The sequence below is a fragment of the Lampetra planeri genome, chromosome 4, assembly GCF_965212315.1.
Source record: "Lampetra planeri chromosome 4, kcLamPlan1.2.h2, whole genome shotgun sequence".
Classification (NCBI taxonomy): domain Eukaryota; kingdom Metazoa; phylum Chordata; class Hyperoartia; order Petromyzontiformes; family Petromyzontidae; genus Lampetra; species Lampetra planeri.
This window is the reverse complement of record NC_136110.1, coordinates 30,475,340-30,481,752: the sequence shown is the minus strand read 5'-3', so window position 1 is coordinate 30,481,752 and position 6,413 is coordinate 30,475,340.

Here is a 6,413-nt window from a genome sequence, read left to right as displayed (position 1 = left end):
ACAGAACATGCCAATTCGTTACTACTTCAGCAGACCGGTGTGTTGGCGAGAAAATCCACAACATTTACAATTTGAGTACAATGTGTCGCTGGTGATTACCACCAGCTTCATCAGGTGATTTTCCAGAATTGACTCTGTCGGGTGGTGCCACGGTTAACGACACATTTATATTTACGCGATCTAATCCAAAAAACACTTTATTTTGAATATTATTAGTCACGAAAGCCTACGCATTAAACGGTGATGGTGTTGTTTGTTACTGGCCGCGTGGATCAGCGTGTTGTGCCCCCCCCCCCCCACACATATTCCGCTTGCAGCCGAGGATTGCCCCCATGCGGAGGCGCCCGAGCCCAGCTACTGGAGCAGCAGCGCCCTGCTGGACACGTTGGTGCTCGCTGGGCCCATCCTGCCCACGGTCGCCTGGTTCCTTCGGCGGCCCGGAAGCACGGCGGCCGGGGCCGCCGGCGCCGAGGCTGGCGCGGCCGTCGGGGCGGCCGTGGGGCAGCCCTTCTATGGCTTGCCAACACTGCTGCGCGGCTGTTGCCTGCTGGCGCTGCGCTCCCTGCGCTCCATGCCCAACGCCGTCATCGCGCCCATATGCCTCTGCACAAGGCCCCAGATCCAACAAGCAGACCCAAACAATGGGGAGGAGGAGGCGCATGGGTTGATGTAGATGACCGCCGGCTTGCTATGGTCCTGCTGTGTGATGAAGGACGTTGGATGGCCACGACGAGGGTTGCCACCCCCGATCCTGTTTTTTTCCCCCAAGATAATCCTCTTTTTTTACCCCAAGATAATCCTCTTTTTTGACATCGCTGTCATGACATTTCCATAAGTCTTCTCGAGACATGAAGTCCAGGTTTTTGTCGGTTATGATAACACGCCCGGGTCTGAATTTCCCATGGAATATTTTCTAGGGCCCACCAATCCCGCAGAACCCCCCCCCCCCCCACCGTGCCCTCCAATAGTGGGGAGAGTGGAGGGAGAGGAGATAGTTTGCAAAGTTCGGCCCCAGATAACTTTGGCTGATACAGATCCCTGAATATACCACTCAAGACAATGCATTTACGCGTAGTTCTCCCGTCTTACGATAACGTGAGATATTCCCCTTCCCATGATAAGTGCTGTTTTTTGAACCACAGAGGTGGCAATCCTCGTGGCTACTACTGCAGAGGTGTCATGGCCAATCTGTCTCCCCACCCGATATGAATTTGCTTGCACTAATGTTTCGTGGAAAATAACAACGATAAATCCTGGAACAGTCAAATCTCGATTATCCGGGATTTTTGTTTGTATCATAGTCAGTTTAACGCCTAGGCTTTCGCGAACTATATCATCCATGACATAGTTTTTTTTGGGTTAGATTGCCTAAAAATGAATGTGTCGTTAACACTTGTAAATGTTGTACTCAGATTTCTCTCCAACACACCGGTGTGCTGTACTAGTAACGAATTGGCATGTTCTGTTTATGTGACAACCCCTACTAATCGTCTGCGATCTAACCCAAAAACTGGCCTAACGGCTCGAAATACCAAAACAGCCACCAACAAACAGCATGAGCGAAGGTGAAATAGATACGCGTTTGACACTTTTCTTGAGATCGACAAAAGGTTATATGGAATTGGAGAAATAGACGATGGTGGGAAGGGAATTCCCAAGTCGAGCAGTGCATGGAAAGAATGGGCTCAGTGCTGTGACCTCCAGTGTGGTGTCGAACACAGCAATGGTTGAGACAAAAATGGACTTCTGGTAGGGGAGGGGTATAGCGTGGATTAAACAAAATGGATAATGCAAATCAGATGTAAAATAGACTGAAACATCTCATTAGATGTTTTTACTTAAGCATAATGGGGGTGAAGAGGTGGAAGTGGTCGTGTTGTTTTCTTTTTTCTTTATTAAAGTGGTCACTTAGTCGAGGGTGAGCAACTGCTAATAACACTGTGTAACAAAAAAGTACAGAAAATAGCTATTATTCCCCACAAACTTTGCTTTGTGACCAGGACACAAGAGCAAAGTTAATAATCCACTCCATTAATAACACTGTGTAACAATTTTGTTTTCCTGGGTAGTGTTATTTCCTAATTTCTTATGCCTCAAAAGTACATAAAATGGCTATTATTCCCCACAAACTTTGCTTTTGCGACCAGGACAGTGTTATTTCGAAATTTACCTATTTTCGATGAGAAAACGTGTGCATTTGTGTAATTCCTTCACTTAAAGTCCTGGTCACAAAAGCAAAGTTTGTGGGGAATAATAGCCATTTTCTATACTTTTTAGGCATAAGCAATTAAAAAATAACACTTACTACCCAGGGACAAAAATCGTGTTACATAGTGTAATGATAGAACAAATGGAGCATTGGGAAATCAAAGGGGGAGAGTGAGTGCAATAACACCACATTTTCTCTTTTTTTTATCTACAGTCCAGATAATCCGTCAACAGATGTTCGAGCGTTAACTTTATTTGTCAAGGAAAGTCTCACTGAATCTGAAGCCGACACTTGTTTTTGTGCCCACTTCCACAAAGGTGTGGGACGACAGGACACCTCCAGATGAAGTTCACGCGCACGAGGAGGCGACACTCAAAGCACCGCACAGCTATATTCAAGAACTGCTTGCTGTGCTGCCACCACCAGGCCACTTGCTCGCCAGAGCGTACATGCCACTGGCATTCCTCGGCAGTCTTCCACTCAAGTGCAGTACTAACCAGGCTAGCACCTGCTTAGCTTCTGTGCTCTGGTGAGATTGGGCACACGTGCAGGTTACGGGTCCCTGAATGAAACACCACCACGCTTGGAGCGTATATTTAAGCTGATGATACTATGTAGTTTATACTTTAGTTTTTTACGTGGTTGTTTAGTTACTGTAGCTACATACTATTAACATTCCTTCCCTTTATTAATGCTACCCCTATCCCCTCCCTTTGATGCTGCTAATCCTGCATAATGCACGGGCATAATATGACTTTGAAACCCCCCGCCAAACCTCCTACGCATTTCACAAGTAGTACTAATCACATACCTGCATTTCCCATAAATATGCTAAATTCCTCTAGATATGCAAATTCTTTTGTCAAGGCGCCCTTCCCCCCCTTCCAACCCAGCTTAAATATACGCTCCAAGCGTGGTGGTGTTTCATTCAGACGCTGTCTCCCCGACAGACCTTGTCTTCACCTGAGGACGGCTGCTTGCGTTGTGGCCGAAACGTCGTGAGAATTATTTTATTATGTTTTATTTTTATTATTTTATTACTTCCCTTCTACGTGACTTTACCGAAAGAACCAAGAAGAAGTTACGGGTCTCGTAGCAGCTGAATGTAAGGGTATAAGCTCTCTCTGATTCAGGTGCATGTGCGTAATCTCCAAGGTACAGTATAACGATCTGACGAACTAATCCTCTGGTCAGTTGACTATAAAATGTGACCCCTGGGCTTTATTTGTTGTTGTTTGTTGTTGTTGTCGTCAGCCTATAACTTCCGACCGCTGGGCAAAAGACTTCCTTAATGTTTTCTATTCCTTCCATTGCTTAGTTCAACTTCAGTAGTGTCCTCCAAACTGCAATTTTCATCTTGCCATGCCTTCCGCTGTCTTCCTCTGCTTCTTATACCTCCTCTTGGTATCTACTCCTCATGAGACTGCGACATAAGGTCATCATGTCAAATGGAATTAGCCCGCACTAAGCTATTTAGACTGTACTCTTGTGTAGCATAAACTCAGCTGTTGCCATGTTGTGCAACCATTGAACATAACTCTGGATATAACTGATGATACATTTGTGTATAAGTATTTACTCATAATTTTGGAGCTTTCGTGACTGCAGGAATTATTCTTTGGTTCTTTCGGTTAAGTCACGTCTAAAGATAAAATAATAAATTAAAATAATAGGACGTTTCGATTGCAACACAAGCAATCATCATCAGGCATAAAAGAAATAGCAACAAAAATCTAACTAGAAAACTATAGACAGACATACAAGCAGACAGACATCACAAGGACACACAGAGAGAGGACACATATCTCTCTCTGTGCCGATGTGTCCTCTCTCTGTGTGTCCTTGTGATGTCTGTCTGCTTGTATGTCTGTCTATAGTTTTCTAGTTAGATTTTTGTTGCTATTTCTTTTATGCCTGATGATGATTGCTTGTGTTGCAATCGAAACGTCCTATTATTTTAATTTATTATTTTATCTTTAGACGTGACTTAACCGAAAGAACCAAAGAATATTTACTCATATTATAGTTTGTTGCCTCGTTAACATTGAACATATTTTAAAACTTTTGAAATAAGTGGTCCTGATTATTCTTATTGTGATTATTATTTGAATGAATATACACTACTGCTCTGCCAAAAATATATATTAATGTAGTGTGATGCATTTTGTGATTTGAAATGCTTTTCTGTAAACAGCATATATATTTTTTAAACGTTATTATAATTTTAAGGAATCCATCCCAATATTGTTCGGTGAACTGTAACGTGAAGGATTTGCAATACTGTCTACAAAAACTGAAAGCAATACATAAATGTAACGAGCTCTGTAGAAGCTATATGGTAGTATTTATAGATATTCATTTTAAAACATGGTAACGGCATTCATGAAAACCATAACCTAACTTTTAACACTTTATAACACAATCAGCTGGATATATGCAAAACTTGCTTTTTGTAAAAATAGAGCATTATGTTGTCGTTGTTTTGTGCCTAGAAAAAAAAATCACAGTTAAATGCATTCTGCCTTAAACTCTGAGTTATAATTTAAGTGCACTACTATATTACATAAAATGATGAACCTATAATAAAAGGCATATATTAGCTAAACATTAGCAGGCATTAAAGCATAGTAAAGATCGCATTGATTTTAAATGGTTCTGTAGAAATATTGGGTAGGCATTTGTGAAACAAACATTATGGTGCCACTTTTGCCCAAACAATATAACCGTGCAAAAGTAGTAACCAGAATATAATGATACAATTAATGAGTGGAGTTTGTATACTACAGTAATATTTAGAATAACGGCACTTCTTGGAATGAGACCATTGGTAAAATATAAGAATGCACAACTTGTGTTATGAATTCCACTCAGTGAAATTATTTTGCTGTACTATTTCGTCTTGCCTTGATATCTTGACTTCAGTGCGTCTTTCTCATGCCTGTAGTTAAAAAAGTAGGCAGTAAACCTCTCATTCGTATCAAAAAATATGTCAGTGGTGCAAATGCATGACCAGGTGCGTTGGCACTTGCCGAAAAATCATTCACCGATGACGGTTAATTGTGGACGAGGTGGTTTGAAGAAAGGTGGCCTTATGGTGAATTGTGCACGATTGAACCGAATACGTGTACCAAATGTGTTGATTATTGTGTACCGATGATAACCAATTGATTGCGCCCCAATTGGTAAATTGGGAGTGGTCTCCACGATTCTGGCGACCAAAGGCAAGATCTGAGAGCAGATAGATGGTGGGAGACTGTCAGAGCAGATCTTGGAGATCGCGTGTCTCTACGGTGCAGCAGCTGCACCCACATATCTGATTTGCACGGTTGGCTATGTACGGTGCGAAAGAAGTTCAACATACTCTTTGTTCAACATACCTATTCTGACAGAGGGGAGAAAGCGTTGGCGAGGCGTGGTGTCGGTGGTGGTTGCATCAATGGTTTTGGCCTTGATGCGGTCCTTGATCCTGATATCAATACGCACGATGAATTCTCCACTTTTGGAAGGATAATAAGATAATGGACAAATGAATAGTCAAAGAATATCGGTAAATTATGTATTGTTGAATAATGGTTGACTCGTGTGGACGAATTATTAATACGGCACTTGAAATGAATTACAGAATGTGGAATTGTCATCAAATGATGAACTGGAAATTAATGGACGAATAAAAGACTAACGAATTATTGTACGGTTTCTATGAATTGTAAATTAAGTATTAACAATGCACTGTTAAGCCTGGACAATAATCGGCAAGATGAGTCAGTAGTAGAGCGAGCAGCTTGCAATCAGAAGGTTGAAAGTTAAAATCCTGGATTGGGGTACAACTCAGTCCATCATACTTCTGGGGTCTATAAAATACTAACTACTTTGTGGAGAGTCTACAGCTAGTGGTTGTCCTATGGACATCCTAGTCCTATGGATAACCGCATGAAACACATAAACGGTAAAAACTATTACCGGTTTGTCGCACATATCACAATGTCTAGCAATAAACATACGGTTAAAACCCCCCCAATCATTGTACCTTAGAAACGAAGGTTAGCTACTATGGTGGTGTAAATTGTTAGCACGCGCTGGACTTGATTAAGATTCCATCTCCCGATGGGCAGGTCACGTTCGGTGGGGTAAAGTATGGGTGGTTCCTCATCGATTGACGACTCACCGATCGATGGGCATGTGGCTGGTGCCGAAGCACGTGCTC